Source organism: Rhinoraja longicauda, chromosome 37 (genome assembly GCF_053455715.1).
Source record: "Rhinoraja longicauda isolate Sanriku21f chromosome 37, sRhiLon1.1, whole genome shotgun sequence".
Classification (NCBI taxonomy): Eukaryota; Metazoa; Chordata; class Chondrichthyes; order Rajiformes; family Arhynchobatidae; genus Rhinoraja; species Rhinoraja longicauda.
The window spans coordinates 8,021,287-8,046,953 of NC_135989.1; the positions used below are offsets into that span (position 1 = coordinate 8,021,287).

Sequence of the window (25,667 nt, forward strand, 5' to 3'; positions counted from 1 at the left end):
CTGAGATGCTGCCTGACCCACTGAGATACTCCAGCATTTTGTGTCTACCATTGATTTGAACCAGCATCTGCAGTTGCTTTCCTACATATTTATCATATTTATCATGGATGTTTCTTTTTTGTGTGTTTTTGGGGTTGGGTAATTTGAATGCCTATTTAATGCTTTTATTGTTGGACTGTGTTTTTGGGGGTTTGGGGTTGTGTAATTTTAATGCTTATTTAATGCTTTTATTGTTGGACTGTGGGTGACTGAATTTCGTCCAATATTGGATGACAAATAAAGCTATCTTGAATCTTGAATCTTGAATCTTGAATCTTGAATCTTGAATCTTGAATCTTGAATCTCCTTGCCCAAGTTCCTGGTCCTCTAGCTTCCAAGATCTCACAGTATCCTTGATCGGACTTTACCTGCACTGAATGTTATTCCCTTATCATGATGTATCTACACACCATAAATGGTTCGACTGTAATCATTAGAGCCAGGATTTTGCCATAAGTGCCTTTTTATGCCTATTTTTTGATGATTTCAGCAAGATAATGCCCTTTTCATGATCGAGTGCCTAAATCAGCCTTTTTTTTTTGCTGCATTAACATAACCTACAAGAAAATTTCCACCACCGGGGCGAAACCGGGGTTCGTTCATTCGAGGGTAGTGGACAAGGCCCCAGTCTTTTGCAGTCAGGCTGTAAGTGTGTTTTAAGTGGTGATTGGAGAGGGGTGGGAGGGGAAGGGTCCAGTCTTTTCAAACTGAAGTCAGGCAGTGAGTAGATGTGAAGTGTTGGTTGGGAAGGGTTAAGGGTTAGGGTTAGGTACAGGGTTAAGTTTCTGTTTCTCGAACCTGCAGTAGAATTCGTTCAGGTTGTTGGACAGCTGACGATTGTCCAAGGAGCACTTTGGAGCACTATTTCCTCTTGTAGCTTGTGATTTCTTGCAGGCCCTTCCAAACTGAAACAGAGTCATTAGCTGAGAACCTGCTCCTCAACTTCTCAGAGTACCTCTCCTTGGCAGCTCTGATTCCCCTTCTCAGCTCGTACTTGGTCTGTATCCCTGCTCCTGTAGGACCCAGCAGCAAAATCAAGGACCAGTCTCACCCCGGTCACTCCCTCTTTTCCCCTCCCCCATCAGGTAAGAGGTATAGAAGTGTGAAAACACACACCTCCAGATTCAGGGCAGAAGGGTCTCAACCCGAAACGTCACCCAGTCCATCTCTCCAGAGATGCTTTTTTTATATATCAAAAAATACTTTATTCAAGTAATAAATATCATTTACAAAACATCTTTTTTAACAAGCCCCTCCGACATTTCCGGAGGTTACATTCGATACAGGCATTCACTTAGACATTTACTTACATTTAGACATTTACCCAGTATCCCTTATTTGGAGGGGCGTCTCTCTCCACCACACCCTGCCCCCCATGTCCAGCAGCGGAAGGACCCTAGACTGTGGTCCTCCCCACAGGGCCTTAGCGTTGGCTGCACCAAGCTTCAGTGCATCCCTCAGCATGTACTCCTGCAGTCTGCAGCGGGCCAGTCGGCAACATTCCTTGACCGACATCTCGCTCTGCCGGGAGGCCAGCAAAGCTCGGGCAGACCAAAGAGCGTCTTTCACCGAGTTGATGACCTTCCAGCAGCACTCGATGTCAGTCTCCGGATGCGTCCCTGGGAACAGTCCGTAGAGCACAGAGTCCTTTGTGACGGAGCTGCTCGGAATGAATCGTGACAGGGACCCCTGCAGACCTCTCCAGACTCTCTTTGCAAATCCACACTCTGTGAAGAGGTGGGCCACCGTCTCCTCTCCGTAGCAGCCGTCCCGGAGGCAGCGTGCGGTGGTAGTGAGGTTCCGGCGGTGCAGGAAGGATCTGACTGAGAGGGCTCCCCTCACCGCCAGCCAAGCCAGGTCTTGGTGCTTGTTGGTTAGTTCTGGCGATGAGGCATTTTGCCAGACAAGCTGGGCAGTCTGCACTGGGAACCACGCCACAGGATCCATGGAGTCATTCCCCTGCAGTGCCTGCAGGACGTTCCGTGCTGACCACTGCCCGATGGACTTGTGGTCAAAGGTGCTGCCTGTCCCGCTGAGTTACTCCAGCTTTTTGTGTCTATCCACAGTTTGTTCCCAGCTGTTATCAGGCAACTGAACCATCTTACCAACAGCCAGAGAGCAGTGCTGAACTACTATCTCCCTCACTGGAGACCTCCGGACTATCTTTGATGGGACTTTATCTTGCACTCAATGTTATTCACGCTATTCCCTCTGTCATGTATCTGTACACTGTGGATGGTTTGAGTGTAATTATGTATAGTGTTCCCGCTGATTGGTTAGCACGCAACAAAAGCGTCTCACATTAAGTCTGAACACGTGGCAATAAACTCAACTAAACTAACGCAACCTAACAAAATGGGCGATGAGACGGAACAGGTTCCAAGGTGGCAGCTTGCCACACGCCCAATGTGACCAACTGCCAGCATCTTCTAGAAAACATAGAAAGTAGAATAAGAAAATAACTGCAGATGCTGGTACAAATCGAAGGTATTTATTCACAAAATGCTGGAGTAACTCAGCGGGTCGGGCAGCATCTCAGGAGAGAGGGAATGGGTGACGTTTCGGGTCGAGACCCTTCTTCAGACCGAAGAAGGGTCTCGACCCGAAACATCACCCATTCCTTCTCTCCCGAGACGCTGCCTGACCTGCTGAGTTACTCCAGCATTTTGTGGATAGAAATTAGATGCAGGAGGAGGCCATTCAGCTCTTCGAGCCAGCACCGCCATTCAATATGATCATGGCTGATCATCCACAATCAGTATATAGATAGAGAGCAATGAATGAAAGATACGCAATGTCAGAAGGAACTGCAGATGCTGGTTTAAACTGAAGATAGTTCCTTCCTACTTCTTTCTGTCTACTTCGACCCTTCCTCTGTCCCGACCTGAAACTTCACCTGTCCATGTTCTCCAGAGATGCTGCCTGACCCGCTGAGTTACTCCAGCACTTTGTGTCTATCTCCAGAGATGCTGCCTGACCCGCTGAGTTACTCCAGCACTTTGTGTCTTATCTCCAGAGATGCTGCCTGACCCGCTGAGTTACTCCAGCACCTTGTGTCTATCTCCAGAGATGCTGCCTGATCCGCTGAGTTACTCCAGCACCTTGTGTCTATCTCCAGAGATGCTGCCTGACCCGCTGAGTTACTCCAGCACCTTGTGTCAATCTCCAGAGATGCTGCCTGACCCGCTGAGTTACTCCAGCACTTTGTGTCTTATCTCCAGAGATGCTTGATTCCTGGGATGGCGGGACTTTCATATGAAGAAAGACTGGATAGACTCGGCTTGTACTCGCTGGAATTTAGAAGATTGAGGGGGGATCTTATAGAAACTTACAAAATTCTTAAGGGGTTAGACAGGCTTGATGCAGGAAGATTGTTCCCGATGTTGGGGAAGTCCAGAACAAGGGGCCACAGTTTAAGGATAAAGGGGAAGTCTTTTAGGACCGAGATGAGAACGTTTTTCTTCACACAGAGAGTGGTGAATCTGTGGAATTCTCTGCCACAGAAGGTAGTTGAGGCCAGTTCATTGGCTATATTTAAGAGGGAGTTAGATGTGGCCCTTGTGGCTAAAGGCATCAGGGGGTATGGAGAGAAGGCAGGTACGGGATACTGAGTTGGATGATCAGCCATGATCATATTGAATGGCGGTGCAGGCTCGAAGGGCCGAATGGCCTATTCCTGCACCTATTTTCAATGTTTCCTGCCCCGCTGAGTTACTCCAGCACTTTGTGTTCTCCTCTCTCGCTTGCCTATCCATATCTTCCAGAGAGCCTGAAGAAGGGTCCCTGCCCGAAACATCACCTGTCCATTCCCTCCACGGATGCCGCCCGACCCACTGAGTTACTCCAGCACTTTGTGTCTATCTTCGGTCTACACCAGCATCTGCAGTTCCTTTTTCTTCAAGTTTATCTCCACCCCGACTTTTTTGCTTTTGATTGACTGTACAGGGTGCGGGTTTTCTCCAGGCGTTCCCTGAACCCTGCTGAACTTGGCGGGGCGGGAGAGAGACCGCGAGACTCGCCGAGGCAACCTTGCAGCCCGATCTCCCCCCCCCCCCCTCCGCATGCATCCCTGTTCACAGTCGATGTCAGCAAACAGCTTCTGTAATGAGCTGCAGTTCCTGATTCTAGCAGCACAATGCTGCCTAACCTGTTGGGTACGGGGAGGGATCAAGTGGTTTGGCTCAGCACTGAGCGAGACCTGTCATCGTCTACCATCTGCCGCATCGCGTTCAGCTTCCAAAGTCAAACTTTCCCTATCATCTCCTTCAAGAAACCCCCAAGTAAGTTCAGGCCAATTCACTCGGTACAGATAATCCCCTTCCTTCCCAGTGAGCTGCATAGCATCAGCCGGCCAGCAAGCTCGAGCAGTCTATTTAACTTTAAAGTCAACACGGTTAATTCCTATTTGGTCAACTGTGTTTGCTGGTGAGTCAGGATGTTGGCATGCGAGTCGGTGGAAAGGGAGTGCTGCATGATGGGAGGGGAGCAGGTGAAGCAATGCCTCTTGTTTTTTAGCTCAGTTTAGTTTATTGTCACGTGTACTGAGATAGATTGAGGAACATTTTGTTGCACGCTATCCCGTCAGTGGGAAGACCCTACGTGATCACAATCACGCCATGTAGATACAGAACGCAGGGAATGACGTTTAGTCAAGTCAAGTCAAGTTTATTTGTCACATTCACATACACGATGTGCAGTGAAATGAAAGTGGCAATGCCTGCGGATTGTGCACAAAAAAAGAATTACAGTTACAGCATATAAATAAAAGTTAATACAGAGAAGACAAAATTTAGTCCCTGGTGATATGAGAGTTAACAGTCCTGATGGCCTGTGGGAAGAAACTCCGTCTCATCCTCTCCGTTTTCACAGCGTGACAGCGGAGGCGTTTGCCTGACCGTAGCAGCTGGAACAGTCCGTTACTGGGGTGGTAGGGGTCCCCCATAATGTTGCTGTCTCTGGATCTGCACCTCCTGATGTATAGGTCCTGCAGGGGGGTGAGTGTAGTTCCCATGGTGCGTTCTGCCGAACGCACTACTCTCTGCAGGGCCTTCCTGTCCTGGGCAGAGCTGTTCCCAAACCAGACTGTGATGTTGCCGGACAGGATGCTCTCTACAGCCCCAGAGTAGAAGCACTGAAGGATCCTCAGAGACACTCTGAATTTCCTCAGCTGTCTAAGGTGGTAAAGGAGCTGCTTTGCCTTGCCCACCAGTGCGGCAATGTGCGTTGCCCATGTCAGATCAAGTGTAAGATCAGGTCCGATTAAAGATAGTCCTAGGGTCACCAGTGGGGCAGATGGCAGCTCACATGATGGCAACTCAGGAAAGCTCTCTAGTTGGTGGAAGGATGATTCAGTTGCCTGATGACAGCTTGGGAGGAAACTGTCCCTGAATATGGAGGTGTGCGTTTTCACACGTCTGTAGCTCTTGCCAGAGGGAGTGGGCAGGGTGAGACTGGTCCTTGATTATGCTGCTGGCCTTGCCGAGGCAGCGCGAGGTGTAGATGGAGTCAATGGAAGGGAGGTTGGTTTGTGTGATGGTCTGGGCTGCGTCCACGACTCTCTGCAATTTTTTGCGGTCTTGGATGGAGCTGTTCCCAAACCAGGCTGTGATGCATCCCTGATAAGATGCTTTCCACGGCGCATCTGTAGAAGTTAGTGAGAGTTGTTGGGGACATGCTGAACTTCCTAAGTCTTCCAAGGAAGCGTTGGTGTGCTTTCTTGACCATTGCTTCGACATGGCTGGTCCAGGCCAAGTTGCTGGTGATATTTACTCATAGGTACGTGAAGCTTTCAACCATGTCTACTTTGGTGCTGTCAACGGGATGGTTGGTGATAGGATGGTTCTGTCGGAGAGAGAGACAGTTTAGTTTAATGTCACGTGTACCGAGGTACAGTGAAAGGCCTTTGTTGCGTGCCAACCAGTCAGTGGAAAGACAACACATGATTGCAATCGAGTCATTTACAGTGTAGACACAAAATGGTGGAGCAACTCAGCGGGTCAGGCAGCATCTCTGAAGAGAAGCATTGGGTCAAGACCCTTCTTCAGACTCCCATTCCCAATCTGACCTTTCTGTCCTGGGCCTCCTCCATTGTCAGAGTGAGGCCCAGCGCAAATTGGAGGAACAGCACCTCATATTTTGCTTGGCTAGTTTACACCCCAGTCTGAAGAAGGGTCTCGACCCGAAATGTCGCCCATTCCTTCTTTCCTGAGATGCTGCCTGACCTGCTGAGTTACTCCAGCATTTTGTGAATAAATACCTTCGATTTGTACCAGCATCTGCAGTTATTTTCTCACACTCACTTTACACCCCAGCAGTATCAACATTGACTTCTCTAACTTCAGATAGTCCCTGCTTTCCCTCTCCATCCCCTCCCCCTTCCCAGTTCTCCCACCAGTCTTCCAGTCTCCGACTACATCCTATCTTTGTCCCGCCCCCTCCCCAACCCCTGACATCAGTCTGAAGAAGGGTGTCAGGGGAGGGAAGTGTAAATGTGGGCGGAAAGAAAACTGCAGATGCTGGTTAAAATCGAAGGTAGACACAAAATGCTGGAGTAACTCAGCGGGTCAGGCAGCATCACGTGAGAGAAGGAATGGGTGACGTCTTTGGTCGAGACCCTTCTTCAGACTGAAAGTCGGGGGAAAGGAAAACGGGAGATACGGACGGTGATATAGAGAGATAAAAAACAAACGAAAGATATGCATAAAGAAACATCACCCATTCCTTCTCTCCCGAGATGCTGCCTGACCCTCTGAGTCACTCCAGCATTTTGTGCCTACTGTGGATTTAAACCAGCATCTGCAGTTTTCACTCCCATGCATTTACAGTGTAGTATAGTTTGGATTGTGTGACCGGGAATCAATACCCATCCCTCAACTAACGTCACAGTTTAACATGTGCAGCGTGATGGGGCTGAGGTATGCTGTCGGGATCAGGGCCGTCTTAACGCATGGGCCTGATGGGCACTTGCCCGGGGCCCCACGAGCATAGGGGCCCCATGCTGATCTGTGTATGTTAAGTGACTTGCAATAAATAAATACTACTTTTAAAAATGTATGTTCAATAAGTGCTTTTTTCGCAACATTTTCGGTCCCTAAGTGCTTCTCACAGCGATCTGTAAGTGCTTTTCGCAACAATGTAGCACCCTAATTCCATCGCTAAGTGCTTTTCGCTAAGTGCTTTTCGCTGGCACGACAGGGGGGGGGCTGGTAGGGAAAGGGGGCCTGGGGAGAGTAACGGTAGGGGCCCCAGTACACTGCTTTGCCCAGGGGCCCATAATGCTGTAAAAACGGCCCTGGTCGGGATTACTCATCTCGCCAACCGAGATGCTGAAGTACTTGACATTCAGCCGCTGACTGTCCTTGCATCTGTCTGGGTTATTGTACTTTGTGGAACACCCTGCCTCTCCTCACAAACCCACTCACTTAAAAAATGCAGTTTGCCCAGACAGTTTCTCCTTGCAGTTTACAGGCGCTCGTAAATTGTCTATGCTGTTTTCCCACAACAGGGCGAGAAGCCAAGTCAAGTCAAGTCAAGTCGGGTTTATTGTCATCTGCACAAGCAGAGGGAGAGGTGCAGGAACAATAAAAACCTTGCTTGCCTCAGCATCGCAGTCTCGGGCAAACGCACGCAACAGCAACAAAAATCATGCGCAGGAAGGAACTGCAGATGCTGGTTCAAACCGAAGATAGACACAAAGCGCTGGTGTGACTCAGCGGTTCCCCGGAACCTGGTGATGTGGGACTTCAGGCTCCTGTACGTTCCACATCAAACAGTAGTGTTCTGGGGCTGGTGGAATGTGGTGTGCATGCACATGAGATCAGTTTAACCTAGCATCATGTTCAGCACACACATTGTGGGCCGAAGGGCCTGTTCCCGTGCTGTTCTGTATCCTTTATCCCATACTTAATGAAACAAGGAGGGAATACCAATGATGGCCTAACGTAGCAAAACACTACTACCCAAGTTAGCCCAAGCTAGGGAGAGGTTAGGGCAGAAACTTAATAAAGGAATCGGGATTAAAAGAGCAGGAAAGACTAGTGTTTCCAGTCTTTTGACAGGAACAATTAGAAACATAGGAAACAGGTGCAGGAGGAGGTCATTTGGCCCTTTGAGCTAGCACCGCCGTTCATTGTGATCGTGGCTGATCGTCCACAATCAGCAACCCGTGCCTGCCTTCTCCCCACATCCCTTGATTTCGCTAGCCCCTAGAGCTCTATCCAACTCTCTTTTAAATTCATCCAGTGAATTGGCCTCCACTGCCTTCTGTGGCAGGGAATTGAAAGATTGCTTTGAGCCAAGCCTTGTAGATTCAACATTGTGCTCTGTGGGGCTGCCGTGATCTTTAGACTTTGGTCGGCATCTTCTAGCTGTTGGTTTCCAAGTGATATCATTGTAATAACAGATGCTTCAGCCTTCCGGTTTACATGAGGAGAAACTGGGCCTGCACTCTTGTGAGTTCAGAAGAATGTGTTTAGTTTATTGCCGTGTGTACCGAACTAGAGAGAAAAACCTTTGGAGAAGTTCTTGTTTACTTTTAGAGATACAACGTGGAATAGGGCACAATTCTAAGGGATCCCGAACCCGAAACGTCACCCATCTTTTTTCTCCAGAGATGCTGCCTGACCCATTGGTCGGTGCCGACTCGGTGGGCCGAAGGGCCTGTTGTTTCTGTGCTGTGTCTCTAAACTAAACTAATATGCGAAAACGTAACTGTGATCAAGTGAACAGACCCTGTCCAGCTGGGATCAAGTCCATAAGAAGACATCTGTTGCCCAAGATAACTCCAAACGCATCTCGGCACATCCCCCACCACCAGCACAGCTAACCCAGCCGCCACCAGCACAGCTAATCCAGCCCCCACCAGCACAGCTAATCCAGCCCCCACCAGCACAGCTAATCCAGCCACCACCAGCACAGCTAATCCCCCACCACCAACACAGCTAATCCCCCACCACCAGCACAGCTAATCCCCCACCACCAGCACAGCTAATCCAGCCCCCACCAGCACAGCTAATCCAGCCCCCACCAGCACAGCTAATCCAGCCCCCACCAGCACAGCTAATCCAGCCCCCACCAGCACAGCTAATCCCCCACCACCAGCACAGCTAATCCCCCACCAGCACAGCTAATCCAGCCCCCACCAGCACAGCTAATCCAGCCCCCACCAGCACAGCTAATCCAGCCCCCACCAGCACAGCTAATCCAGCCCCCACCAGCACAGCTAATCCAGCCCCCACCAACACAGCTAATCCCCCACCACCAGCACAGCTAATCCCCCACCAGCACAGCTAATCCAGCCGCCACCAGCACAGCTAATCCAGCCCCCACCAGCACAGCTAATCCAGCCGCCACCAGCACAGCTAATCCAGCCCCCACCAACACAGCTAATCCAGCCGCCACCAGCAAAGCTAATCCAGCCTGGGGCCAACCCTCCATCTTGTCTGTTGACTGAGCCTCCAACCTCTGTGCTTGTGCCAAGACGCAAGAACGCACATGATGTGCGGACAAGTCTGAACGCGGGTTGGAATCTGTCCGCTGACATTGCAACATGTTTAGGACCTACGCGTCAGGCCTGGACCCGTGCCAGGTGCCTTTCACAATGTCACGTTAAACGGCACAAGTAAACACGTTTCTCTACTATTCATGAATTGAGCAATAAGGTTTTAAATGCGAGTTAATTCGGGCGTTTCAGTAAATGCGTTGGAAACATTGGCGCTGCAATGGGATGGTGTGGAAGTCACCATGGAAGATAGACACAAACAGCTGGAGCAACTCAGCGGGACAGGCAGCATCTCTGGAGAGAAGGAACGGGGGACCCAAGGGTCTTGGGTCGAGACCCTCCTTCAGCCTGTCTTTGGTTTAAACCAGCATCTGCAGTTCCTTCCGACACACTTGGAACACAAGAAAATGGGGGTGTGAAGCCCGTCTCACACTTGTGAGAAGAGTTAGCATCTCCCACACCTCGTTGTGTAGCCCGCCTAGTGTCAGGTGGACAGTAATGGCGGCACTTGGTAAAATCCCATCGTTGGCGCAGCGGTAGAGTTGCTACCTCACAGCGCCAGAGACCCAGGTTCCATCCTGACCGCGGGTGCTGTCTGTACGGAGTTTGTACGTTCTCCCCGTGACCTGTGTGGGTTTTCACCGGGATCACCGGTTTCCTCCCACACTCCAAAGACGTAGGTTTGTAGGTTAACTGGCTTGGTATAATTGTAAATTGCGTAAATGTAAAAATTGTCCCTAGTGGGTGTAGGATAGTGTTAATGTACGGGGATCACTGGGCGGCACGGACTTGGAGGGCCGAAAAGGCCTGTTTCCGGCTGTATATATATGATGATGATGATGTGTGTGTGTGTAGGATAGTGTTAGTGTGTGGGGATCACTGGTCGGCATAGATTCGGTGGGCAGAAGAGCCTGTTTCCACGCTGTATCTCTGAACTGAACTAAACTAGCAGATTGCAGTCAGTCTGAAGAAGGGTCTCGACCCGAAACGTCACCCATTCCTTCTCTCCTGAGATGCTGCCTGACCTGCTGAGTTACTCCAGCATTTTGTGAATAAACTAGCAGGTTAGTGAGTGGCAGACACGTTTCTTGTTGGCCAGAATAATGGGGGAATGCCCAGCCCTGACTGAACCTGGGATGGGAGGATTTGCAACATTTAAACCTGTCTGGAAACAGGTGGGGTCTCAACTTAAGGAGTCTTGGCACGCGTACGGTCCAAGTCATAGAGTCATGGAGCCATGCAGCGTAGAATAAACCCTTCGGCCCATCGCGTGCATGCTAACCACCTGCCCTAATCCTATGCTGAACTGTAGAGGCAGTGGCGCAGCGGTCGAGTTGCTGCCTCACAGCACCAGCTTTGATCCCGACTACGGATATTCTTGCTATTGAGGGCGTGCAGCGTAGGTTTACTAGGTTAATTCCCGGAATGGCGGGACTGCCATATGTTGAAAGACTGGAGCGACTAGGCTTGTATACACTGGAGTTTAGAAGGATGAGAGGAGATCTTATCGAAACGTATAAGATTATTAAGGGCTTGGACGCGTTAGAGGCAGGAAACATGTTCCCAATGTTGGGGGAGTCCAGAACAAGGGGCCACAGTTTAAGAATAAGGGGTAGGCCATTTAGAACGGAGATGAGGAAAAACATTTTTCGGTCAGAGACTTGCGAATCTGTGGAATTCTCTGCCTCAGAAGGCAGTGGAGGCCAATTCTCTGAATGCATTCAAGAGAGAGCTGGATAGAGCTCTTAAGGATAGCGGAGTCAGGGGGTATTGAGAATGATCAGCCATGATCACATTGAATGGCGATGCTTGCTCGAAGAGCCGAATGGCCTCCTCCTGCACCTATTATCTATTGTCGATTGTCTATTGCTGTCTGTATGGAGTTTGCACGTTCAGTCTGTGAACACGTGGGCTTTCTCCGGGTGCTCCGGTTTCCTCCCACATCCAGTGTAGGCTAATTGACCTCTGCAATATTGTCCCTCGTGTGTAGGATAGAACTTGTGTATGGGGTGATTGGTGGTTGGCGTGGACTTTGGTGGGTCGAAGGGCCTGCTTCCATGCTGCACCTCTAAACTGAACTAAACACACCTCCAACTTCCCCAGGATTCTAACTCTCACCTACACACGGGGGCAAGTTCCAGCTGACAATTTTAGCCCTCCAGTCCACACCTTAAGTCAATGGATCATCGTCGTTTAGCACAGAAACAGGCACTTAGGCCCAACTTGCCCATGCCAACCAATGATGCTCCATCTACACTTGTCCAACCTGCCTGCATTTAGCTCGTCTCCCTCTCAACGTTTCCCATCGATGTAAAAGCTTGGAAACAACAGCCCCTTCGTCCCACCAACTCCACACAAACCAGCGATCACCTGTTCATCCCTCTTTGTCATTCAAGGCACATTCCTTGTACCTGCACACACTTGACCAATAAACGTATTCGTTCATTCATCCCTACACCCTAGGGGCAATTAGCCTGCAAACCTGCACGTCTTTGGGATGTGGGAGAAAACTGGAGCACCCGGAGGAAACACATGGTCACGGGGAGAACGTGCAAGCTCCACACAGACAGCACCAGAGGCGAGGATTGAACCAGGCTTGTTGGAGCTCTACCCACTGTGTGGCCCTTGTCTCTTGGACTGAAAGGTGGAGATCACCAGCCGATGGATAGAAGTCCCTGCTGTGACAAGGCAGTTGGATAAAACAAAGTAACACCCCAAAATCATGGAAACTTGGTCAATACTTTGGTCCAAAATGTCATCTTCTCCAGGGTTGTTGTCCGACCCGCTGAGTTACTGCAGCGCTTTGTGTCTCTCTTCGTTACTTCAATTGAGTTCTTGACATCAATTGAGTTGAGGATGAGCATTGATCAAGAAACTGTGGAAATATCCCCGGTTGTGGAAAGTGTCAAGAAATCGTATTTGTCAAAACAGGAGACTGCAGAAAAGTGCTGGAGTAACTCAGCAAGTCAGGCAGCATCTCTGGAGAACATGGCGAGGTGATGTTTCAGGTTGGGACTCTTCAGACCACAGAAGGGTCCAGACCTGAAACGTCGCCTCTTATTTCGCTTGGTCGGCTTACAACCCAGTGTTAAGAATTTTGATTTCTCTAACTTCAAGTAACCCTTGTGTTCCCTCTCTCTCCTTCCCTCCACTAGATCTCCGACTAGTTCTACTGTCCTCCTGATTAAATATTACTGATTGTATGCTGTGTTTCCCCTCAGCTAACAATGAACCATTCTACATTTCCTTAACATCTGCTTTGATCAGCCATCTTCACACCTTACCCTTCCACATCTCTAGACTCCCTCTCCCCTGACTCTCTGTCTGAAGAAAGGTCTCGACCTGAAACATCACCCATTCCTTCTCTCCAGAGCGCTTGTCGACACTGACCATGTACACATTGGAGTTCAGAAGAATGAGGGGGGACCTCATTGAAACACACAGAATAGTGAAAGGCTTGGATAGAGTGGATGTGGAGAGGAGGTTTCCACTATTGGGAGAGCCTAGAATTAGAGGTCGTAGCTAATTAAAGGATGTTCCTTTAGGTAGGAGATGAGGAAAATTTTCTTTCATCAGAGGGTGGTGAATGTGTGGAATTCTTTACCACAGAAGGCTGCAGAGGGCAAGTCAGTGGATATTTTTAAGGCTGAGTTAGATAGATTCTTGATTGGTACGGGTGTCAAGGGTTACGGGGAGAAGGCAGGAGAATGGCAGGGGTGAGGAGGGAGAGATAGATCAGCCATGATTGAACGACAGCATGGACTCGATGGGCCCAATGGCCTAATTCTATTCCTATTCCTCATGACCATTCCGTCTCTCCGAAGATGCCGCCTGTCCCGCTGAGTTACTCCAGCATTTTGTGTCTGCATCACCTATCCACGACGTTCTCCAAGGAATTGTATTAGTTACTAGACCAAGTGGACCCGTTGGGCCCAAACCTCTCCTGCATTGGTGCAGCACCCCCTCCTCCCCCCCCTTCCCTCCCCCTTACCGCCCCCCCGCACTCCATCCCCCTTATCCTTCCTCCTCCCCCTCCCTCCCTCCCCAGGAGATAGATTTAAACTTTAAAATGTGAATAACTTAAAAAAATATAACACCGATTTCAGTAACACTACCATTTTTACCATTAAAGTGACGATGGTGAGTAAGGTGGGCCTAAAATTGTCGCGCTATCGTGTACCGATTTGGCTGAAGTTCAGTCACAAACAAGATAACAAACGAGAGTTTTAGTACATAGATGAGAAGGCAGTGGGGGACAAAGATTCAACCAGAAGATGGCACAGTACCTGGTCATTGGGAGTTTTTCCCACAGTGCATCAGGACATGTTCCAATGCGTCAGCCACCAGCTCGGATTGGAACAGACTCCTGAGTTTGGAGACTTAGACACCACCCCTTCTCGCGTTCAGCCGGACGTACAAAAGTACACGGTGTAGGTGAGGACGCATTTGGACCATTGTGTTGAGTTTTGGTTACCCTGCTCATAGGTAGGATGTTGTCATGTTGGAAAGGGTACAGAGAAGATTTACGAAAATGTTTAGTTTAGTTTAGAAATACCGCGCGGAAACAGGCCCACCGAGTCCGCACCGACCGGCGATCTCCTCCAGTGCCACAGTGAGGCCCACCGGAAATTGGAGGAACAGCACCTCATATTTCGCCTGGGCAGCTTGCAGCCCAGTGGTATGAACATTGACTTCTCCAACTTTAGATAGTTCCTCTGTCCCTCTCTTCCCCTCCCCCTTCCCAGATCTCCCACTGTCTTCCTGTCTTCACCTATATCCTTCCTTTGTCCCGCCCCCCTGACATCAGTCTGAAGAAGGGTCTCGACCCGAAACGTCACCCATTCCTTCTCTCCTGAGATGCTGCCTGACCTGCTGAGTTACTCCAGCATTTTGTGAAAGAAACACCTTCGATTTGTGAATAAATACCTTCGATTTGTACCAGCATCTGCAGTTATTTTCTTACACTACCCGTACACTAACACTATCCTACACACACTAGGGACGATTCTTTACTTTTACCAAGCCAATTAATCTACAAACCTGCACGTCTTTGGAGTGTGGGAGGAAACCGAAGATCTCGGATAAAACCCACGCAGGTCACGGGGAGAACGTACAAACTCCGTACAGACGGCGCCCGTAGTCAGGATCGAACCTGGGTCTCCGGCGTTGCAAGCGCTGTAAGGCAGCAACTCTACCGCTGCGCCACCGAGCATCGACATTGCCAGGACTTAAGGGCCTGCGCTATAGGGAGAGGTTGGGCGGGCTAGGACCGCAGAAGGATGAGGGTGTGATCTTACGGAGGTGTATAAAATCATGAGGGGAATGGATTATGGTAATTGTGCAGTCTATTACCAGATACAGGCTTCAGGTGAGGGGATAAAGATTTAATAGGAACCTGAGGGGCAACTTGTTTCACGGAGGGTGGTGAGTAAATGGAACAAGCTGCCATTGTACAAGAACAACATTTAAAAGATAGACACAAAAAGCTGGAGTAACTCAGCGGGGACAGGCAGCATCTCTGGAGAGAAAGACTGGGTGACGTTTCGGTCTTGACACCCATGCCTTCTGACCAGAGACGCTGCCTGTCCCGCTGAGTTACTCCTGCTCTATGTGTCTACCTGCAGTTTCTTCATACACCATTTAAAAGACATTCAGACAGTTACATGGATGGGCAAGGTTGAGAGGGATATGGGCTAAATGTGGGCAGGTGGGACTAGCGTAGATGGGGCATTTTGGCCAGGGTGTGGGCAGGTTGGGCCAATGGGCCTGTTTCCGTGCTGTGTGACTCGATGACTCGATGGGTGTCAAGAGTTAAGAGAGCCACGAGTGTTTAATTGTCATATGTACCAATAATGGAACAGTGGAATTCCTAGTTGCTGCAGTCTGACAGGCTCGTAAGCCCCAAAACACACACGTAATATATCATAATCAAAATTACAATTAATGAATAACTCCAATACTAGATAACTGAAGTGCTTAATGCAAACAACGACACAACCCGTAAAAGATCCTCATTGCTGAGGTCAATGTTCAAGAGCCTGATGGTTGCGTAGAAACATAGAAAATAGGTGCAGGAGTAGGCCCTTCGAGCCAGCACCGCCATTCAATATGATCATGGCTGATCATCCAAAATCAGTACCCCGTTCCTGCTTTTTCCCCCCATATCCCTTGATTCAGTTAGCCCGAAGGGCTATATTTAACTCTCTCTTGAATACATCCAGTGAATTGGCCTCCACTGCCTTCTGTGGCAGAGAATTCCACAGATTCACAACTCTCTGGGTGAAAAAGGTTTTTCCTCGTCTCAGTCCTAAATGGCTTCCCCCTTATTCGTAAACTGTCACCCCCTGGTTCTGGACTCCCCCAACATCGGGAACACTTTTCCTGCATCCTGCCTGTCCAATCCCTTAAGAAATCTGCAAGGATGAAGCTGTCCTTGAACCCGCTGGTCACTGTTTTCAGTCTCCTGGACCTTCCCGAATGGTTGGAGCGAGATGTGAATGTGGCCAGAGTGGTGTAGGTCCTTGATAGTTCATTGTCACGTGTACCGAGAGCAGTGCTGAACTACTATCTACCTCACTGGAGACCCTTGGACTATCCTTTGCTGGCTTTACTTTGCACTAAACATTATTCCCTTATCATGTAGCTGTACACTGTCAATGGCTCGATGGTAATGATGTACTGTCTTTCCGCTGACTGGTTAGCACGCAACAAAAGCTTTTCACTGTACCTCGGTACACGTGACAATAAACTCAACTGAACTGTAGAGGCACTGCCTCAAAGCTAGAGTCACTCGTCTTCAAACCTGACCGTTGCTGCCTATGTGGAGTTTGCAAGCCCCTGGTGTGTCTGCAAGTGTTTCCTTGCGGTGCTCCAGTTTCTTCACACATCTCCACGACATGTATATTGGTAGGGAGCTTGGCCCACAGTGTACAGGCGAGTGATTGAATTGGGGACGAGTTGATCGGGATGCAGGAGGATGAAGTAGGATAAGTGCAGGATCCATGCAAATGGGTGCGTGGTTGATGGCGTGGACTTGATGAGCTGAATGCCAAGTTGCTCAACAGTTACCAACTTGCACATGGGACATTGCGTCCAACTCTCGTCTCCGTGGTTCAGGAGGTGGTGAAGATCTCAGAGGATAGACAATAGACAATAGACAATAGGTGCAGGAGGAAGCCATTCGGCCCTTCGAGCCAGCACCGCCATTCAATGTGATCATGGCTGATCATTCACAATCAGTACCCCGTTCCTGCCTTCTCCCCATACCCCCTGACTCCGCTATCCTTAAGAGCTCTATCCAGCTCTCTCTTGAATGCATTCAGAGAATTGGCCTACACTGCCTTCTGAGGCAGAGAATTCCACAGATTCACAACTCTCTGACTGAAAAAGTTTTTCCTCATCTCAGTTCTAAATGGCCTGCCCCTTATTCTTAAACTGTGGCCCCTTGTTCTGGACTCCCCCAACATTGGGAACATGTTTCCTGCCTCTAACGCGTCCAACCCCATAATAATCTTATACGTTTCGATAAGATCTCCTCTCATCCTTCTAAATTCCAGTGTATACAAGCCTAGTCGGTGCAGTCTTTCAACATATGACAGTCCCGCCATTCCGGGGATTAACCTAGTAATGGTTACAGGAAGATTTACTGGGAAGTTGGCACAAAGTGCTGGAGGAACTCAGCGGGTCACACAACATCTCTGGAGGATATGGATAGACAACATTTTGAGTCGGGGCGGTGTAGGAAAATAACTGCAGATGCTGGTTCAAATCGAAGGTATCACAAAATGCTGGAGTAACTCAGCGGGCCAGGCAGCATTTCAGGAGAAAAGGAATAGGTGACGTTTCGGGTCGAGACTCTTCAGACTGATGTCAGGGGAGAGGGTGGGACAAAGATAGGATGTAGTAAGAGACAGGAAGACAGTGGGAGAACTGGGAAGGGGAAAGAGAGGGACAGAGGAGCATTCTGAAGTTAGAGAAATCAATGTTCATACCGCTGGGGCGATTGTTCAAACTGGTTCATAGAGTCAAACAGCGTGGAAACTAGGCCCTTCGGCCCCACTTGCCCGCACTGGCCAACATGTCCCATCTATACTAGTCCCACCTGCCTGCCTGCCTCTAAATTGTACTATGGGGGAGAAATCTGGAAGAACGTTCCCAGGAATGGAGGGGATTTCAGCCCCAGGGATAGACCGACCGGGCAAGCCAGGATCCAAACCTTGGAATGAAGGAGAATGGATGGAGATGGGCAAGATCGTGGCTGCCTTAGAGAGCAGCAACAGGAAGTTACTCCATTGGTGGGCAGTGGTCGATGCTGAATGTTGGGGCCAGCGTTTACAACTGAAGGCCGGGGTTAAGGCAAAACCCTTTGTGTTCTGCATTCTGTACTCTTTGCCATGGTAATCTGGATGTCCAAGGGGAGCAGTGGGCTGGATACTGAGTGGGTGGTAGAATCATTGATAAGGCACTGTGGTGCAGCGGCAGAGTTGCTGCCTTACAGCGCCAGAGACCCAGGTTCGATCCTGACTACGGGTGCTGTAAGTACGGATTTTGTCCTTTCTAAAAAGGGTGGCACGGTGGCACAGCGGTAGAGTTGCTGCCCTACAGCGCCAGAGACCCGGGTTCGATCCCGACTACGGGTGCTGTCTGTACGGAGTTTGCACGTTCTCCCCGTGACCTGCGTGTGTTTTTTCCTAGATCTTCGGTTACCTCCCACACTCCAAAGACATACAGGTTTGTCGGTTAATTGGCTTGGTATCAATGTAAAATTGTCCCTAATGTGTGTAGGATAGTGTTAGTGTGCGGGGATCGCTAGTTGGCACGTGCTCGGTGGGCCGAAGGGCCTGCTTCCGCGCTGCACCTCTAAACTAAACTAAACTAAAAGTGCAGGGGATAGTATAGGGAATTGACCTATTGGGAGCCTGCACAGACTCGATGGGCCAAAGGGCTACCACAACTGGAACACTGCCTGTGTTCTCGGCTTATCCAACAGCTGGTCTGTATGTGAATATATCACCCAGAGTAGACACTATTGAGTGTTAGTTCCATGTCCAGGTGTGGCCATGGAACCAGAAATGGGTCAATATAATCAAAGACATATTACACCCCAGGCGTTCCCTATTTGCCCTTCTCCATTCTCCTGAAAGCACGTCCCACTAGATTCTGCAAGAGCTATTTCCCCACTTTTATCGGACCATTGAAGAGACCGTTCACATATTACGATCTTCCAACCTACCTTGTTGTGGCCTCTGTATTTGTTTTACACCTGCACTTTCTCTGTCGCTGTAACACTAGATTCTGCACTCTGGTTATTTTGCTGCTACCTGTTAACCTCATGTGTGGTATGATTAGGCTGGATTGCATGCAAATCGAAGAAGGGATGAGTAAGTTTTGTAACTTTGTTGGTGACTCTTGTAAACAAACAGTTTCACTGGTCTCACTGCACTTAGATACGTGCCAATAAAGACTCATCATCAAATCCTAGCTTTTGAATCAAATCATATTTTTGTAGATGCTGGTAAGAAGGATATAGGTGGAGACAGGAAGACGGTGGGAGATCTGGGAAGGGGGAGGGGAAGAGAGGGACAGAGGAACTATCTAAAGTTGGAGGAGTCAATGTTCATACCGCTGGGCTGCAAGCTGCCCAAGCGAAATATGAGGTGCTGTTCCTCCAATTTCCGGTGGGCCTCACTATGGCACTGGAGGAGGCCCATGACAGAAAGGTCGGAGTGGGAGGGGGAGTTGAAGTGCTCAGCCACCGGGAGATCAGGTTGGTCAAGGCCGACTGAGCGAAGGTGTTGAGCGAAGCGATCGCCGAGCCTGCGTTTGGTCTCGCTGATGTAAGAGATTGTAGAGATCGCCGATTGTAGAGATACCATACGGAAACAGGCCCTTCAGCCCATCATGTCCACGCTGACCAACGATCCCCGCACATTAACACTATGCTTCACACACTAAGAACAATTTACAATTTTACCAAAGCCAATTAGCCTTAGAGCCGTACGGTTTTGGAGTGCGGAGGAATCCGGAGCACCCGGAGAAATCCCACGCCTGTCACAGGGAGAACGTACAAACTCCGTACAGACAGCACCCGTAGTCAGGATGGAACCCGGGTCCCTGGCGCTATAAGGCAGCAACTCTACCGCTGCACCATATATTTTAACTCCGTGGAACGGGTTGACGTGTTGTTTTTTTTAAATATAAAAAAATACTTTATTCCAGTAATAAATATTTACAAAAACATTTTCTTTTCACAAACTCCATCCGACATTCCCGGAGGTTCTACATTCAATACAGATATTCATTGCCAGCTTTACACAGAATCCCTGCCCTTGTTTGGAGGGGCGTCTCTCTCCACCACACCCTGCCCCCCATGTCCAGCAGCGGAAGGACCCTAGAATGTGGTCCTCCCCCACAGGGCCTTGGCGTTGGCTGCACCGAGCTTCAGTGTGTGAAGGAGAGGGAGAGCTGCTTCCACAGCTCCAGCTTCTTCCCCACCCTGGCTATCCGCTCCAGCCAATTCTTGTTACATGCCTCAGCCTTCCCGAACCAGATGCCCAGCACCTTCAAGAAGTCGGGCTTGATGGTGAAGGGGATGGAAGATCGGTCGGGCCAGTTGCCAAAGAGCATGGCCTCGCTCTTCCTGCGGTTTACCCTGGCCCCCGTGGCCGATTCAAACTGGTCGCAGACGCTGATCAGTCTGCGGACCGACCCTGGATCCGAGCAGAAGACGGCGACATCGTCCATGTACAGGGAGGCCTTGACCTGAGTGCCCCCACTGCCTGGCAATGTCACTCCTCTTATGCTCGCATCCGTCCTGATGGATTCGGCAAAGGGCTCAATACAACAGACGAACAAGACAGGGGAGAGAGGGCAACCCTGCCTGACTCCAGACCTGACGGGGAAGCTGTCTGATTCCCACCCATTGATTTGGACTGCACTACAGATATCGGTGTAGAGCAGTTGTATCCACTTCCTGATTCCCTCCCCAAAGCCCATTTTGGAGAGCACGTCCCTCATGTACGTGTGCGATATCCTGTCGAAGGCCTTCTCCTGGTCCAAGCTGACCAGGCAGGCATCCACCCGTCTGTCCTGCACGTAGGCAATGGTATCTCTCAGCAGCACCAGGCTGTCTGAGATTTTCCTGCCAGGTACAGCACAGGTTTGGTCCGGGTGGATCACCTGTCCCAGAGCAGACTTGACCCGGTTGTCGATGGCCTTAGACAGGATCTTGTAGTCTACATTCAACAATGTGATGGGTCTCCAATTCCTTATGTCGTTCATCTCCCCCTTCTGCTTGTAGATCAGGGTGATGCTGCCCTTCCTCATAGGGTCTGACATGCTGCCGGCTAGAAGTATGTCGTTGTACACTTCCAGCAGGTCCGGGCCCACCCAGTCCCACAGAGCCAAGTACAACTCTGCCGGTAAGCCATCGCCTCCGGGAGTTTTACTCGAGTCAAAGGAACGGATGGAGCCAGTCAGCTCCTCCAGGGTCAGTGGTTGTTCCAGACTCTCCCGCTTGCTGTCGTCCAAGACTTCCGTGATGGAGGACAGGAAGTTCTGGGAGGCGGTGCTGTCTGTGGTCTTTGTGTCGTACAGATCCTTATAAAAGGATCTGCAGATCTTTAGCATGTCTGTCTGCAAGGATGTTACCGAGCCGGCCTCCTCCCTAAGGCTTTTGATCACAGAGCTCCCCCTGTGAACCTTATGGAAGAAGAAACGTGAGCACGTCTCATCCTGCTCAACATGGCGGACCCTGGACCGGAAGATGATCTTGGAGGATTCAGAGGTAAAGAGCCGAGCTTGCCGGCCCTTCAACTCTCTCAGTTCCTCCCTCACATCCACCCCTCTCTTCTGCAGAAGGAGCAGTTGCTGCAGATCTGTCTGGAGTTGACACAATTCCCTCTTACCCTGTCTTGCTCTCTGAACCCCTTTGGAGACGAAGAACTTCTTGATGTTCTCCTTTGTTGCCTCCCACCAGAGTGTCGGGGAGTCAAAGAGGGGCCTCACAGTTCTCCAACATGCGTAGTCCCTCTTTAGCTCCTCAACGTTCTCCGGGGTCAACAGCTCCACATTGAACTTCCACGTCCCTCTGCCCGCCTTCCGGTCCTCCTGTCGGTGACAGGTGGCCTGAAGGAGGCAGTGGTCAGAGAAGAACACCGGCGCGAGGTCGGTGTGTCTGACGGTGTGTCTGACCGTGACGGCCCTCGATGTGAAGAGGAAGTCTATCCGGGAAGTCTATCCTGCCAGATCCCCACGTTTCCGAGGGTCCTGGTGATTTTGGTCGCTGGTCTGGGCACGGTGGGAGGTCCCTCTCCCAGAGGTGAAGCCACCACTTCTGGGACAGGGTGAGAGAGAGAGGGCCGGAGGGAAGTGGCGTACGTCATCTCCCGAACGCCCTGTGGCAGTCAAGCAAGTTGCCACTCCCTGGGGGCGGTGCGGGTAGGAAAGCTCAGGTGCAAGGCTGGGAGTCCCACACTCTTGTTTAACAGCTGCATCTCCACACACTGGAACACTGCACCTCTGTTCTCAGCTTATCCAACTGGTCTCTATTTGAATTTGTCGCCCTGATTAGACACTATTGAGTACCAGCTCCAGTCCCGGTGAAGCAATGGGACAGGAAGTTGGCACAGCAGAATAGTTTCCAACAGGGAACAAAGTTGACAAAAGGGCAAGATAGCAATCAAACAGGATGTTGAGGGTAACTCATAATAAAACAGTCTCCATGGTTCCACAATATTTGGACTGATTGAAACATAGAAACATAGAAAATAGGTGCAGGAGTAAGCCATTCGGCCCTTCGAGCCTGCACCGCCATTCAATATGATCATGGCTGATCATCCAGCTCAGTATCCCGTACCTGCCTTCTCTCCATACCCCCTGATGCCTTTAGCCACAAGGGCCACATCTAACTCCCTCTTAAATATAGCCAATGAACTGGCCTCAACTACCTTCCGTGGCAGAGAATTCCACAGATTTACCACACTCTGTGTGAAAAAGAATTTTATTTTTTATTTTTTTAGATTCTGTAATTGAAAGACGAGCCGATATTTAGTTCACTTTGTTTTCAATTTGGTCTCAATTTAAAAAAATATATATATTTTCCCGGGTGATCTTTGATCAAAGAGTGATACAGTGTGGAAACAGGCCCTTCGGCCCAACTTGCCCACATTGGTCAACATGCCCCAGCTACACTAGTCCCACCTGCCTGCGTTTGGCCCACATCCCTCCAAACCCTGTCGTATCCATGTACCTGTCTAATTGCTTGAGGAACGTTGTGATAGTCCCTGCCTCAACTACCTTCTCTGATCAGGCCCGGGTTTCGACTCTAAGACACTGGAGTAACTCAGTGGCTCAGGCAGCATCTTTGGAGGATGTGGAAAGGTGACGTTAAGGGTCGGGACTCTTCTTCAGTCTGAAGGAAGGTCTCAACCTAAAACGCAGAACATCACCTATCGATGTCCTCCAGAGATGGTGCCTGACTCGCTGAGTTACTCCAGCACTTTGCGTTTTTTTTTGTTGTAAATCAGCATCTGCAGTTCTCCCTATCTCTCTTTCCTGTGGCACACTTGTTTCTCCCACCACCCTACCCCTCATCCCCCTATCCACCTATCACTTGGCTGTCTTTGTCCTTTGCCCCTTTTCCAGCTTTCTCCCCACCCCCCCCCCCCTCCCTCACACCCCCAATCTGAAGAAGGGACCCGATCCGAAACCTTTAAAAAATGCAGTCGCTCGAAATCCGAAACAAAAACAGAAAATGGCATGAAACACACAGTGGATCAGTCAGCATCTGTGGAAAGAGAAACAGTTAATGCTTCAAGTTGGGGGTGTAGGATTTTTACATTTACCAAGCCAATTATGTAGGTTAAAGGGTGGTCACGGTGGCGCAGCGGTAGAGTTGCTGCCTTACAGCGAAAACAGCGCCGGAGACCCGCGTTCCATCCCGACTATGGGCGCCGTCTGTACGGAGTTTGTACGTTCTCCCCGTGACCTGCGTGGGTTTTCTCCGAGATCTTCAGTTTCCTCCCACACTCCAAATCTAAGTGTGGGCGGCACGGTGGCGCAGCGGTAGAGTTGCTGCTTTACAGCGAATGCAGCGCCGGAGACTCAGGTTCGATCCTGACTACGGGTGCTGTACTGTAAGGAGTTTGTACGTTCTCCCCGTGACCTGCGTGGGTTTTCTCCGAGATCTTCGGTTTCCTCCCACACTCCAAAGACGTACAGGTATGTAGGTTAATTGGCTGGGTAAATGTAAAAATTGTCCCTAGTGGGTGTAGGATAGTGTTAATGTACGGGGATCGCTGGGCGGCACGGACTTGGTGGGCCGAAGGGGCCTGTTTCCGGCTGTATATATATGATATGATATGAAAGACGTACAGATTTGTAGGCTGGGCAAATGTAAAAATTGTCCCTAGTGGGTATAGGATAGTGTCAATGTGCAGGGATCGCTGGTCGGTGCGGAACTGGTGGGTCGAAGGGGCCTGTTTCCACGCTGCATCTCTAAACTAAACTAAAATTGTCCGTAGTGGGTATAGGATAGTGTTAGTGTGCGGGGATCGCTGGTTGGCGTGGACCCGGTGGGCCAAAAGGGCCTGTTTTCCCGCTGTGTCTCTAAACTAAATGGGGCCTTTAGCACAATACGTTGGTCTGTGGTATGGATCCTGTGCTCTAACGAAGGGTCTCGGATCTGAAATGTCAATTCTATTTTATAGTGTAGGGCACAGAATGCTGGAGGAACTCAGTGGGTCAGGCAGCATCTGTGGAGGGAATGAACAGATGATGTTTCGGGTGGGGACCCTTCTTCAGATTGATTGTTGGAAGGTGGGGGGGGGGGGGGGTGGGGAGAGAGAAAGCTGGAAAAGAGGTGGAGGGTTGGACAAATCCTGGCAAGTGATAGGTGGAGAACCAGGGAACTGCAGATGCTGGTTTACGTAAAAAGGGCACAAAGTGCTGGAGTAACTCAACGGGTCGGGCAGCATCTCCGGAGAACATGCGTGGGTGACGTTTTGCGTCGGGAGAAAGCTCCCAGCCTGAAGCGTCACCTATCCAAGTTCTCCGGAGATGCTGGCTGACCTGCTGAGTTACTCCAGCACTGTGTGTCCTAGTGTTACAGGTGGATATAGGCAAGGTGTTTTGGATTGATTGTGAGATGGGTGGGTACAGGTAAGAGATGAAAAGTGGACTAAAGGAGCCATAAAAGGAGATAAGAAGATGTCGATTAAAGAGAGCTATTTTTCTTCCTTATGCAATGCTGCCCGACCTGCTGAGTGTTTTCAATTTCAGACTGGGTATCTTCATTTAGTAACACATTTCAAGTCTGCTTCACGTCAGTGTGGTTGAACAGAACTGACTCCCACCCCAGATGGGAGCTGCTAATGCCACGAGGGTCAGCCATAGACGATGTCTTAAAGGGAGGAGGGGTGGTGATGGGTTAGGAATAGTGTTCCAAGGCTTGGATCCTGGGCTGCAGTTAGCAAGGCCCTTCATGTTGGTGTGATCGAAATTGGGAACGGACAATTCAAGGGAGGCTGGTTTCACCTGGGACTGGAGGGAGAGATGGGACCACGAAGGGTGAGAGGTGATGGTATCTGGAGATCATGTTTCTCAAACTGCGGAGCATCCTGGACAATACAGCTCACCCCCTCCATGACACACTGGCCAACCTGAGGAGCACCTTCAGCAACAGACTGGTCCCACCAAGATGCAGCACAGAATGCCACAGGAGATCCTTCTTCCCTGGGGCTATCAAACTCTACAACTCCTCCCCCTTCTGTAGACTGACTCCCCTCCCCTTCGAATTCTTTGCACATCCTAAAATCCTTTCCACCCGTCTCTCTAATTTCATGTTTCATCTTTAGTTCAGAGATACTGCTCGGAAACAGGCCGTTCGGCCCACCGGGTCCGCGCCGCCCAGCGATCCCCGCACACTAACGCTATCCTACACCCACTAGGGACAATTTTTACATTTGCCCAGCCAATTAACCTACAAACCTGCACGTCTTTGGAGCGTGGGAGGAAACCGAAGATCTCGGAGAAAACCCACGCAGGTCACGGGGAGAACGTACAAACTCCGTACAGACGGCGCCCGTAGTCAGGATCGAACCTGAGTCTCCGGCGCTGCATTTGCTGTAAG

General features: G+C 50.0%; 1 protein-coding gene across 1 annotated transcript in view; it reads left to right on the forward strand.

Annotated features, from left to right (window-relative positions):
- The window catches only part of LOC144610576 (uncharacterized), a 59,414-nt gene that overhangs the window by 22,647 nt on the left and 11,100 nt on the right, over positions 1-25,667 (forward strand). The gene's annotated exons all lie outside the window — the stretch shown is intronic.